At 36.2% G+C, this 14,705-nt stretch overlaps 1 protein-coding gene and 1 pseudogene across 5 annotated transcripts in view; one reads left to right on the forward strand and one right to left on the reverse strand.

Moving 5' to 3' along the window:
• Positions 1-14,705, reverse strand: part of LOC139962600 (uncharacterized) — a 139,795-nt gene that overhangs the window by 77,252 nt on the left and 47,838 nt on the right. For all 5 annotated transcript variants that reach the window (XM_071962732.1, XM_071962733.1, XM_071962735.1 and 2 more), the window contains one exon: positions 2,418-2,535. The gene's annotated coding sequence lies outside the window, so the exon portion shown is untranslated. The remainder of the gene's footprint in view (positions 1-2,417; positions 2,536-14,705) is intronic.
• On the forward strand, positions 114-212 carry LOC139963306 (U2 spliceosomal RNA; annotated as a pseudogene).

The raw sequence follows: 14,705 nt of genomic DNA on the forward strand, positions 1-14,705 counted from the left end.
CACACAGTCACAGTCTTGATGCAAGGGGACTGGGGTTGAGAGCGGATCAGTCGTTCGGTTGTTTGGTTTTCGTGCCCAGTTTCTTTCCTGGGTGACTTTTCTTAAAACGTACCTACGCTTCTCGGCCTTTTGGCTAAGATCATGTGTAGTATCTGTTCCCTTTCGAGGGGAATGGTGATGCACACCCGACGATGATCAAACAGTCACAGTCTCGATGCAAGGGGACTGGGGTTGGGAGCGGATTAGTCGTTCGGTTGTTTGGTTTCTCGTGCCCATGTTATTTCCTGGGTGACTTTTTTAGAAAGTTATAGTCACAAACGGAATGCGTGATTTAGGGTTTTTGGACTAAGTCCTCACGGTTCAATTTTGTCGGCCCTAGAGATACCCTGTCTAATTAAGTGAAGGGGGTATCTGACGTTCAAGAAATAACCAGTTAACAAGGATACCTGGTGTTCATCATCAAATCCTTTATGAGCTCTATCAAACAGTGCTTCAGTATTCAAATACGATCAGTCCGTAGGAGAATCATCTTAGGTAACCCCCCCCCCCTCCTCGTGCTAGTGCTACTAGCTTTTCGTCAACCCCCAACTTTAGATTTCTACTCATTTCCTCCAGACTTCCTTACCCAGTTTCCACCACAGCAGGTAATATCTGTTGCGGAAAAATCGATGCAAAATATTACCCCTTAATACTCGGGGCACTGTGGTTAAAATTCCCAATGTTGACTATTGTCTAAGACCCCTTCCCACTCTTGTGATCCAAGCAATGCCACTTACATATTCTATTGTGTTATTTGTAAAGAGGGCAAAACAGGTTCTCGGTTCCGCTTACGTTTTATTAATCACAAAAAATCAATTCGTGATAATTTTGCAGGATTCCCCGTTTCCGAACATTTCAATCTTCATGGACATTCTCTCCAAAACCTAAAATGTATCTCATTGGAGTGTTAGCTCAGTGGTTAACGCCGGTGCCCTTCAATCACAAAGGTTCGGGTCACTCCAAAATTAATGTATGTCGTCCAGTTACAGAGTTGTTGAAAATTGACAATTCATAATCATGGCCGTTAAACATAAATCTAAGATACTGACTTCGGTCAGCTTGCGGCTTTGATAAGCCAATGCTAGCTTCTTCGCGAGTTCCTGCTTGCAGGAGGATCTAAAATACCTATGTGGAGTGTTGGCTCAGTGGTTAACGCCGGTGCCTTTCAATCATAAGGTCCCGAGTTCGGGTCACTGCAAGCAGGGGCGTAGCGAAGGGGTTTTTGTTGGGGGGGTATGGAGAATTTGATTTGCCGACGGATCTGGAAGTGGTGACTGAAATGGGGGAGGGGTCTAAGGGGAGGGGGTGTCCCCTCCCCTTTGGAAAATTTTTAGTTTTGAAACGTCCTTAGATGCAATCTGGTGCATATTTTAAGTCAAATTTGGCACGGAAGAAGCTCCCGTTCTCCTTTTCTCTATTCAGCTTTCCTTCTTTCTTCCCCTTCCGCTCTCTTCACCTTTTCTCCTTTTGCCGACAGACCCAAAATTTGCCGACAGCGACCAAATTATTGGGGGTGTGTGACACCCCCACACCCCCCGCTCGCTACGCCCCTGACTCCAAGATGAATGTCGTCCAGTTACAGAGTTGTTGACAATTGACAATTCATAATGATGGACGTTAAATATGAATCTAAGAGGCTGACTTCGGTTAGCTTGCGGCTTTGATAAAGCCAATGATGGCTTCTTCGCGAGTTTCTGCTTGCAGGCGGATCTAAAATACATACATACATACATACATACATACATACATACATACATACATACACACACGCATACGCACATCCAATACATACATACATACATTGCCTCAAACTTCAAATCCGTAATCGAAAAGAAATCGATTGTATCTTGCGTATTAAGTCTTACATCACCGGCCTCAATGAAGACTTGGAACCCCTAAACAACTACCAGTTCCACAAATATATTTAATCCGTTCTGCCTATTCATTGCTCCTTAAACCGCTTCCTGTTTCGTCATGACTATAACACGTTGTGTGTCCTGGCTAGTTTGCAAATCAATTGTAAACTAGCCATGACACTCAAGCTATTCCCTCCATTTTCCCTCCGAGCTATTATTTCAGGAATTGGTAGCCTACTCATACAGAACATCTTTCCAGGACAAACATCATGTATAATCCGTTCTTTGCTCCTTAATCCGCCTATATATACATACACATATATTATTACCTTACTGTAGTGCACCCGTCATTCTACTAAAGATATGTTATCTTTATATGTATAATGACTTACAAGGTTAAGTAATATAAAAGTAATAGATATAAACGTCAGTTAAAGTAAATGAACTTCTGTTATTAAAGCAAAATTAATGTATAGAATGTCATTGAATTATTAATAAAAGAAAAAAAACTGAAAGACTCACCAAGTTTTGGGGGAAACGTGATGTTGTTATGATTCTGAGGATGAAAAGGTTGTTCTTCTTCTATAACGAACGTCCTCCACTTGTTCGTCTATCGTTAGTAATGTTGTAACAATTAATCCTGTGAAATGAGTGAATTTCCAAAAGATAGTTCCAAGGCAACAAAATTTACGTGCTTGTCGTGCGTGCAAGGTTACGTATAAATTTAAAATGCCAAACGTTAAGAAGTCTGTTACACTATAGGCCGTATATGAAGATATATTTATATCATTTCAAATGTGAAGTCACGTGCAAACATCGGTTCACCGCTTTATTTTTGCAAAAAAAAAAAAGAAAACGATTTTTATAATTTGAATATTACCAATTGCCTACTTGTAACTTTTTTCTTTTTTTCTTTTTTGAAGGCTTCTTTTTTCAGACTGTAAATTGACTTCTTATTAAATATATCAAAATAAAGGACACATCTGTAAAATCATTTTAATTGTATTTTGCTGGTTAATGTGTTGGCCATCATTGCCGCAGATTGCATCGCTTTAGTGTCAATTTTGTATGTATGATTTCATGATTGATAGGTACCTAATATTGAACATAGCTAAATGTGTGAAATACACTTAGCTTTAGGCACCTGCTTGTAATTAATGGGTTATTTTAAGAAGAAGTAGGATTTATTGTCCTGTTTCACGTGTGCATGAATGATTTCAATCTTTATGAATTCACACAAACGCTATACCACAGTTGTCACTCTATCACCTTTCGATTTTTACAAACTTATTTCACTTGCCAGCGAATGCGAGGTGGGGAAGATGAGTGGGATAGTCAGTTTCCTCTTACTTGTTAGTAATAAAATTACGTCCATACGTTGAGGGGGTGGAGTGGGGGAGCGGTATGCCCACGGTATCCTCGATCAATAACGTTCACATATGGGTTACCGATGGAGGGGTCATCGCCCCATCAATCTGTCCATCCGCGTCAATCAGGCGTGAAACGTTCGGTCGGGACATTTTTTCTTCTTTTACATCCAGTTGGGAAAGAACTAAACCAATCCTGTGAGCCTATAGGACGCCATTTGATCAAGCTCAATGCCCCTACCTAAATCAGACAGGGGTTATTTAGACCTAAACCCCTCCCTCCCCCTCCCCCTAACCACCTCCGTTTGAAATCCTGTACACGTCACTGTCTTTGACCCGTAATTATTACACCTTTGTATGAATCAAAAATTGATTTTATTTTATAGCAGAAGAGAAATGCCCATATATTCCCCTTGTAAAGTTCTCGAATAACATGGTCAGACAGAGAAGGACTTTAATTATGTTTATAGTACGGATGTCGTATCGTAAATCTGTGTTTATCGATCGCTGTTAAATTCAACATTTCCTTTGACAACGGCTTCTTCATACAAACTGAAAAATATATATAAAACAAAAAACGACAGTCATTATTCCACAACGTTACTGTATGTGATTTTATTACAAATAAGCCTCCATTATCCTTCATTAGGTCTTGTTTGTATCACGCACATTATAATGGCGTACTCCTATCAACGACTTTTTTTAGTGTAGAATTACGTAGTACGGCGGTCGAAAAGTTCATAAAAATGTCTGTATTTTGTGTGTTGTATGTGTGTGTGTGTGTCTACGTTGCTGGTCTCTCACAACCCGTTGATGGATATATCCTGAAATCCATGTGTTTTCAAAGATATCTACAATTATTATAAAGCGCTGGAGGATAGTAAGCAACAAGGCAAGAAGAATGTCTAACTGGGATTATTTACTAAGTTCGCCCTCCCAAGCAGGCGCGCAGCCAAGGGGGGCGGGGAGGGGCGAAGGGGGAGACCAGGGCCCCTGGAGCATATTTTTTAAAAAACTTTTTATGATATCGCTAAGTAATTTCAAAATAGAAATTGCTTAGACGCAACTTAAAAGACCTGCAGAAGTGTCATTTCCAGCGATCTGGGAAGCATTGTCGGCCAAAATTTCCTTGTAAGCTTCGCGCCAACTCATGGTGGCGCTACGCTTAGATAGTTTGCCTACAGGCTTCGCCCCTCCCTTGGCCAATTCCTCGCTACGCGCCTGCTTCCAAGTGCTAATTCTCTACACTGGTGAGTGATTGGCGGTGGTGATTATATATGTATCACTATCATAAATGTACTTTTCGGCCACCGTAGTAATGCCAAGCAGATATGATTCATAGTACTCGATGTATCTTAAGTAACGCGTGTTTTAATTTGACGATTGACACTGAACATCTGTGTAGATGTTTGTTTCAACCTCATTTAAAATTTACACTGTCTTTCTGTTCACACCTCCATTTCCTTGTTGAAAAATTAACTACACCGCAGTAGTCAAGAAAAATTATTTTTTGAAGTTGACTTAATATTTTCAATAATGTATCTGGCAACAATTGAATGAGTGACGTCATCATGTCGATGTAATACATGTTGTACACCACATCGTGTTTGGTTTTCAACCTTTTTGACGTGCGTTTTGAGTGATAAGATGTACGGTATTAACTTTGTTAGTGATATTAGTCTCTCCAGAGTTCAATGACGTTATAAATGTGTCAGTTACAGATTTACGAACAAATCCGAAATGCTTTAAGGGTATCGATTCAAGGACACCCCATGAAAACTTATATTTTGTCAAAACATAATAATAAAGTGTGTGTGTCCTATCTTCGCGTTACTAGGTACTTCACACAGGAAGATTGCAATACAATAATTTAATCAAACTCATAAAGTTTCAACAAAAAAAAACAACACCCGATGGTAGAGAGACACAAAAACTTAACACCAAATGTTGTTTAATTCATTAAAACCCTGCTTTCACTATGTATATAGGCCTATATGTGTTTATAATTGTGTCAGTATCCATGAATGCTAAGTATATGTAACAACTCAGACATTAGAACGCATCTTCAAAAGTTACTCTCAATCTTTGCAGGTATATAAATACTGAGTCACGGTGACCAATCCCGTAAGAACAGCTTGAAATCAAACCGAATAATCGCCACCCCTTTAAATTTAGGTCATTGTCAAAGAGTAGTTTTAATTCAAACACTTTTTTGTTGCCACTAACTCATGCTGACAATTCGTTCAAAAAATATATATACGAGAAAAAATGGACGATAATCAAAATATTTATCGAAATGTTGATTTATAAATTTACATTCACGGATAAACGTGTTTCTTTTGCTTATGGTATTCTTTTTTCTTTCTTTGTTGATACATATAGATGAATATTTTGTCATTTAGTGTTCACACAGGAGAAATCCGCTGATTTTCCCCTGGCTAAGGTTTTATTGCAACGGTTGCCTTCAGTTATTAGAACGTTAAACTATGGTAACGACTGAATCATGGATACATCGATGAAATTAAGGTGTGTATATATTTCTCTGAAGGCGGAATAGCTGTGTGAGCTAACGTGCTATATGAACATATGGACTCGTAAAACCTGTGTAGCTTGCATAACCTTAATTTAAATCCATATGCAGGCTCAGAGAAACAATATTATAGGGGGGGGGGCGGAGAAAGAGATGAAAATGCTAGAAAAACGGAGACGGTTCTGTAATTATGTAATAATGCACGGATCACTGCTGATCGAACCGACAACTAGAAATGAACGGGCATCGCATAGCAAATTAACATGCGTACAGAAGAGGTTATTGACCATAAGTCACCTCGGTGAAAGTTGACATAGAAATAGCAATACTGCAGCATTTTTCAGTAATTTTATGCATTAGAACTTCTACAGTGTTGGTAAAATCCATATTTAAGTAGCATATGTTAGGGGCCTTTCAAAAAGTGTATTTTTCGTAAGTTATTCAGCATGGATGAACAAATTTTGTCTCCCTTATTTGTTTCTCCTTGTTTGTAAAAGTTATTAACTATACATGGTGTTTTAGTGGGCGTTTTGCATACGTATTAATTTACTAGAAAATAAAAAAAGTATTCATCGACGGCTAAATATATATTACGTTTTCAATTATATATATATATATGTATATATATATATATAAATATATATATGTACAAATATATATATATATATATATATTTATATATATATATATATATATATATATTCATTATAGAGTCATTATAAAAATCAGTAAATCAGGAACTACATAAATGCATCGTTGCTAGTTATTTATTTATTTACCGTGATATGAACCATCAGAAATGTTTCTCTTCCCCTCTTTTTTTTAAAGGGGGGGGGTGGGTTGGGGGTGTGATGTGGGGGTGTGATGTGGGTAAAACGGCACGCCAGATGAATTTCGATTAAACAAGTCACGTAGGTGTGAATATATATTGACATCAAATCATGCTATATCGACAAGTAAGATGAAAGCTGTTTTTTGTGAATTCTGCAAACAGCGATCTACATATAGATGATGTTTACTTCTATGTTACATTTTTTTTTTCTCTTTTTTTCCGTTGTTGTTTTTTTTTCAACTTTCTAGCGTGTATTGAAGAATTGTTATATTTGATGATTAAACTGTAACTATAGAGGCGTGCGTGGTAATCAAGAGACATTTAGAGAATGACAACGGAATTGTGTTGTTCTATTTATAGCTGTCAGAATAGTAAAAGTCCAAACGAGGCTATATTTTAAGGCAACAGCACAAGAAGGAAGAGGCGGTTAAAATGTAGTCGGAACGTATAAGAGGAAATGTGACCAAGCAGGAAACTAGGGGCGAAAGAGAGGGACAGAATGAAAATAAATAGTATGGAAGAAATGAGTTGAAATAGCGAATAAGAACGCGAATTAGGAAGCTGTTGATGGAACGGTACAACCACTTTTGATGTCTTCTCTATAGCATATAGTGTTGACGAAACATAGCGGCTAGTGTTGACGAAACATAGAAGATAGTGTTGACAAAACATAGCATATAGTTTTGACGAAACATATAGCATAAAGTGTTGACGGAACATAGTATATAGTGTTGAGGACGAAACATGTAGCATATATAGTGTTGACGAAACATGCATATAGTGTTGACGAACATAACACAGTTGACGAAACATAGCATGAAGTGTTTACGAAACATAACATAGGCTATTGCGTGACGAAACATAGAATATAGTGTTAACGAAGCATATTTCAAATAGAAGGACATTTGAGGGTGAATGATTAAAACATAAATAAAAAAAATCTGTAACCGCCTTAAATGAAATCATAAAGGGTTGGGTATAAGTATAAATAAATAAATAAGATTTAACGAAACAAACACATATTGGTGCATGATTAAACATAAAATCTTCAGAGCCCGCTTTTAATCATATCAGAAAGGGTTTGTGCTAGTAAAAAGAAAGAAATAATATTTGCAAAAGCAAAACAAAAAATCAATACAGTTCCAAACCACAGATGATTTCACTTTTTTGTTTTTGCCTTCTGCCTTTTGGATCATAAATATTAGATATTTATGTCGTGAGAGTATGGGGTGATGTTAGGGTGTTTTTGAAAAAGAGAGTTATTAACACCAACATCATTATTCACTCGTGTCCGAATTATTCCATAAAATTTGAAGGCATATACCTATCCTTGGGAGATGTGAACGAAATATAGCACCATGCTAGGACAAATTGCCTAACGAAACTATTTTTCATGTTTCTAATACCATCACATGGCTTACGGTTGCAGTTAAAAAAACTGCAGTCATAGATCTTTAAACTTGCATCGAAGAACATTGTTCATGGTCCATTGAAATCACTGCAATAGCGACGAAACCACGTGCATTTGAAACTATTAATGAAACTCTCAATATTGATAAGTTTCAGACAACCAGACCTAATGGGATTAATTAATGGGGCCAACTTACTTTTACACACTCTATTTCACAGGCTCTCTATAGTGGATAAGCAGTTTGCTAACAGTTTTATTTTGGGATTAATTAATAACAGCAGAACGTTTGACATAATCTGGATTTCAAAAAAAAAAAAAAAAAAAATGTGAACTCGAGCTTTTTTATGAAAGCCCGGTACGATAGGTTCGGTACAACAAGAAATAGATATGCCAATTGAGAGAGACCAAAGGTTTAAAACGATGATGTTACGGCCAATAGGAGTCAAATCGCAACCGTTCCAGATTCGGAGGCCATTCTTGAGACGGGAACGTTTGGGCTGGTAAAATCAGGGAGCTGCTGTTCTGACGTTATAGGTTGCAGCTCCTTGTAAAATCAAGACGGAATAAGTCATTCCCCGTTGTGCGTGAATACCACACCTAACATATAGTATAGCAGGACCCACGGATATTTCAATATCAAAATTAAGAGAGGAAAAAATGGCCTGTTACCAATAAGAGAGCCCAACGGGAAAAGGTCAGACTTCGAGAAATTAATCTATCAGCACATTTTTTTTTCTCTTTTTGACACATGCAGCTAACTGTTTTTAGTTTATTTACTTCCTCCGATTTGGCTCCTTCTCCTCTGCCACCCACTCCATCCTCCATTGCCATTATTTTAGGAGTTGGTGGTGAGCAACACAGCTTGACGAAAATAGCAAATAAATATATTTATTCTTAGGAATATATAATCGAGAAACAAGTTTACTCAAGTTGAACTTTATAGGCTTTATCTGTGTTAAAAGCTTAAAGGTAAACAAAAGCAACTGTCACAAAAGAATATTTACATATTAAACAACTTCCAAATAATAAAACTATGGAAATTGAGTTTTTATTTCCAAGATACCAAATTTCAAGAGTCACAGTCATGCGAGGATGCCGTTATTTTGTCCAATTGCCTCCATGGGAAAGAGAAAATAAATACAATTAAATAGTTAGCGTATAACTTAAATTGTTGTTTCGTTTTTGCTGGTTTTTGGTCTTTTCTTTGATTTCGATGTTTAATGTAAATTATACCGTGATATTCAATACCTTTAAAGTACCACCTCTATACCAAAACACACACACACAAAAAATATAATATTCAAACTAATGAATACAGCAAAACATTGATAATGTAAAGGTTTATTATTTATTTTCAAAAGAGTAAATCTTATCTTTAAATCGATTTGCCTGAGGTCGAAATAAACACTGCTGTGCCTCATTTTTTGAATAGAATGTGATATGATTGACTCATGTTTATTTATAATTATTTTAGAAATCATTCATTTAAATGAGAATAACTCGTAAAGCTTAACCGTAGCTTCCTTGAGGCTCTCATTTGTAATGATGGAAAAAAAATCAAATTACAAATACATATCTAAGTTACGGAATTAAAGGCTGCGAAGGCCATATAATCCAACTAATGTTAAACTCTTCTTTGCCTTGTTCGAGGAAAGTTTGTTAAAGTAATCGTCACGTTCTTCAAAAATTGACAATTTAGGTAATAGTATCACAAAAGAATGCAGATATGTTTATTATCCCAATCTTCTAAATTATCTTTATTTTACGTCATATATCTTTTCGCCCTCGTTGTTTCTTATACAGAAGACACAAATTCCGCCTTTATTAGAAATTGAACGGAAGATTTAACTTTTTTTTCCAGTAGAGCTGGAAAATCATCCAAACAAACATGATTATCATATTCTATTTTTGTTCCTTTCTTTTAACTTTCGCGTTTTTTATTATTATTATTATTATTTTGTAGATTTTATAATTTTATAATTCGATCTTGGTGTAGCTATACGACAGAAAGATTAAGGATGGATTATATAAGTGTTTCAGCAACAAAGTTAGAAACTTTGTTTTTAATAATCATAAATAAATTTAGTTAATGTACAGGTATAGTTAATTCAATCTCTCTCTCTCTCTCCCCAGTACTTAAATTGTTGATTGGGTGTTTGATTACGGACACGAACTTGTTTCTTTTATGAGAATCTTTTACTCGAAATCATATCGTAAACCGATCTATTTAATGGCGTTCGAAGAGGATTTACAGACTCACGAGAGATGACGTTTTATAGGTCTCTGTGGGATACAACTAATCAATTCAGGGAGTCAAGAATCATGGTTGGATTATACAACGATAAATCTGAGTATGAATACGTTATTATATGTAATCCCACTTATATCATGTAATCCCACGTATATCTTCTTGCCACTCTGTTTAATTCTCCAGAAAGGGTTGCTTCTTAGATAAACCTATGGTAAATATACAGTGTTTCATCTGATTTGATCTGAATTTAACGAAGTCTTACATTTAAAAAGAAAAAACGAAAAGCGACAGTAAAACGTGAACTATGAAACATTTACGATTTTTTACACTTTTAACTTTTTAAAAAAATACATAAAAATTATTTTAAAAAGTATTTATGATCCTAAGAGAGTGGATGGGGTGTGTTGAGGCATGGTAGTATAACGCACACTTCACCACCTGGCACTCGCCATGACAGTCCCATATAAATTCCAAGAAATTATTTAATATTGTTCCATGACTGTGTACAGTGTTGCAAGATGACCCCCCCCCCCACTGGCCCCTTCCGGACAAAGAGGGGGTATATCATCCAAACGTGGTTTTTTCAAGTCAGTTTTGTTCATGTCTGTTCAATTAGATCCAATGCGAGCAATAGATAGTAAGAATATGACTCTGACCATATAGTCGTTCATTTTTGCGAGACACAACTTCTTTGGACGACTTATATGTCACGGAGACCTATCAACGAAAAATCTTTTTTCGTTGATAGCTCTTCTTGACCTTATCCCGAAACTGTAAGAACTAAAAAAGTTAATTCGATGTTTTGAAGGGAAAAAAGAGAAAAACAGTTTGACGAGAGACGTCAAAGCAGTAACAAATTGTACGCTGTAACGTGTATAACAAACGCTATAAGGCTTTAAAAAAGAAGTGGTAAATGAGAATCATTGGTTGATTGATTCAATAAAATGACAATCATGCAGATATCACGGGTGACAAATACTTTTGCTTTACGGTCAACAAGGTGTAAGAACCATATAATAGTGTGAAGCACCCTCTTAAGAGAGTGTTTCACGAATAAGTCAGATCCGCGAAATTACACCAGGCGTTATACAAGGAAGAGGCAATTAAGAAAAACACTTTAGCGCGATAATTAGGAATGAGAGGGTTGATCAAGTGATATGTAGACAAGTAGCCATTCCATTAACAACGCTTTCTCTAAAAATGAAATTGGGTCACCGTTTAAATATGTCATATTCACTCTACAAATTGGTGACCAATTTCTCAACTTTTTTTTATCGTACACAAGTGTATAACTGTTGAGCGTGGTTGTAGTTCCATGCTGGTGTAAACTCAGAAGAGGATCCTATATAAGGAGGGTGACAAAGAGGCGTAAACGGATACGAGGGCTTCATTAAAATTCATTGCAGGGCTGTATAAAATGAAACATGCGTAATTATCGGTAATATATATATATATATATATATATATATATATATATATATATATATATATATGTATATATATATATATGTATATATATATATATGATATATATATATATATATATGTATGTATATGTATATATATATGTATATATATATATATATATATATATATATACATACATACATGTGTGTATATATATATATATATATATATATATATATATATATATATATATATAGGCCTATATATATATACATACATGTGTGTGTGTATATCAATAAATACTTTTAACCGCATTGCAACGTTGCTGATATTACTCTTTATTGATATTTCGCGTTCTAATTTTGTAGTAATCTAAATTCTAAATTCCTCAAGGACGCAATTTAACGCCTGTTCGTCAATCGCAAAGATGCATCGTACCATTGCCAAAGGTCGGCGGTTCTTGAAAAAACACTTTCTATGTACGCCTTCTCCTATATCTTATTAAAGGTTTACTGTAAAATTCATAGACAAATTTAATGTTTAGAACATTTGCGATAGAATCTTAAGAACGCCAAATCCGATCTCAAATTTTGTTTTGATGACACTTTAGAAACACTCTTGGTGAAGATTACTCCTTAGTTACCATTTCATTTAAAGATGGCCATCCATTTCTCGAGTGGCTCCAATGTCGGATCTTGTACGTCCTCGTGAGATAGGATACGATATTCGATCGCCGTTTGGGACTTAAATAGTGCGAAATACAATCTTCACTTGACAAGTATTCTACATCTAATGATCAAATTTAAAAAATTTCTGTTTAGAAGTATCCCTTACCAAACTTTCAAGCAAACGCCTCTGTTTAATCTATCATTTAGGGAATACATATGCCCTTCCGTGTTTTATTTATATTTTCTTCATTTGGGAGTAAACGTTCTATAAATTGGAGAACTTGAACTTGATCATTATATTCAGAAAAGATAAGAATGATTGAAAGTTTTTCGTTCACGTGTCATTCTGTTTTCAAAATATGTTTTTTTTTTCATAACTCTCTTTTATTTTATTTTATCTTGTCATGAAACTATATAAACAAAGACAGATTTAGACCGCTTAAAATGTCCTTGATGACTTTCAACCATCCTCGTCAGAGATTCCCTTGAAGGGATATTCCAGTGAAATTTAACACATATCTTGCAGAGATTAATATTCCCCGTTGTTAGTTGAAAGCCCCCACCCAATAAAATTTGTTCCTAGCTTGAGATATGATATGGCTGCAGATAAGCTATTTTTGACTAGTTTAACTCCCCCTTCCCCCTCCTCCCCCGGCCCCTCCCCCTCAAGTTCTCCAGAAAGTGGATCACAGTGTATAGATTGTCTGTGACGTCAGCATTACAGATGGTCTTCAACAAAATTCCTTTCGGATTTTAATCTTCTCGTTGACTTTTCAATTAAAATGTAGTACATTTGTAACGTTTCCTTAGCTGTCATTGTTTTTTTTCTGTGTTCAGAATTTCATCAAAATGCAATTTTCTTGTAGAAATATGATGTTTCCTCTTTGGTAAAATATCATTTAAATATTATTACAAATAAAGACAATTACCTGTTTAAATTGTCATAATGACGTCATTCGTTCTACTGTTGCCATGCGGTGCAATCTTTGCGATACAAAATGCTTACAAGGGTGTGGTTTTTACCGAAAGAAACTGAAAATGTTCATCAAATTGCAAATAATCAATCACATTCAGCCGGCAGAAAATCTCTTTAAGAATATACCCCTTATATTAGGTCACAAATAATTATCGTTTGTTTCGTTGCAATCAAAGCCAGGTTAAATATACAATTATTGAGCGATATCTCTCAAACTTACCGGGTGGGAGATCTTTTTGGTTATTACCATCGGACTGTTTAATTACTTAGAGGTTTTTTTTATTCAATGTTATTTTTTGTAGTATAACCGATAACCAAATACTGACAATTTTCTGTCGCATAAATTCACTGTCCTGTTCACTTTGTAATTTGCGAACATACTAAGCGGCAGAGTTATATCGTCCATCCGTTTACCTATATTGGTGAACTATAATTAGAGAAAGAGACTTCCGGTGTCTACCCATCTTACCAGTGGCCATTGTTTCATCGCCATGTTGTTTTTTTCTTTTACTTAGACGGACTGATCATTTTTATTTCTTGAAATTTAATATAGTTCAGAAGAACAATATACCCAGGTGCGTATTCAGGGGGGGGGGCGTTGGGGGCGCGCGCCCCCCGGGTAAGGAAAAGAGGAGAGAAAAAAAAGAGAAGAAAAAAGGGAAAAGGAGGGGGAAAAAGAAAAGGAGGAGAGGAAGGAAGGGAAAAGAAAAAGAAAAAAGAGAGAAAAAGGAAAAAAGGAGGGAGTAGAAGATAGCCAAGACCTCGGGAAGAGAAAGAGGAACAGTCATAGTTAAAGCGCAATATACACAGGGTAGCCAGTGACAGATCAAGGATTACGGAGGGGGTGTGCGCCTCACCCTACCCCTTACACCGACAACTCCATTTTTGACGTTTCCATTTTTCCTCTCTCACTAATGTATCTATATAAGTACAATATATGGTCTATCATAACGCGTGTGTGTGTATGGACGCCTTAAACAATTGTACAATTGTGCTATATGGAACCAACTGTGGCTGGTCTTGAACTCGACCGAGTCGTCGGGGTACATGACGCATTTCGGGAAGGGGGCGACCCCCCTGAAAACTGTAGTATCACAGTAAAGTCCTCTTCAAACTTCTGAATGGAAGTGTAGAATCAATCTTGGTATCGATATCTCAATCCTTCAGAAATTACTGGCAGTTGAGCACTGACGATATATAGTAGAATGGTATAATATGTGTCGTCGCTTGTATTCGTTCAGAAACTGAGAAACTCTCCGATCTGGGCGGGCTTTTATATACGATTCGCCATGTCATGAATCCTCCAGATCTTTCTCGATACACCTGACCCATTTTCTCCATTCTTGGAAGTCCTTTGCATATCTAGCG

The sequence above is a fragment of the Apostichopus japonicus genome, chromosome 21, assembly GCF_037975245.1.
Source record: "Apostichopus japonicus isolate 1M-3 chromosome 21, ASM3797524v1, whole genome shotgun sequence".
Classification (NCBI taxonomy): Eukaryota; Metazoa; Echinodermata; class Holothuroidea; order Aspidochirotida; family Stichopodidae; genus Apostichopus; species Apostichopus japonicus.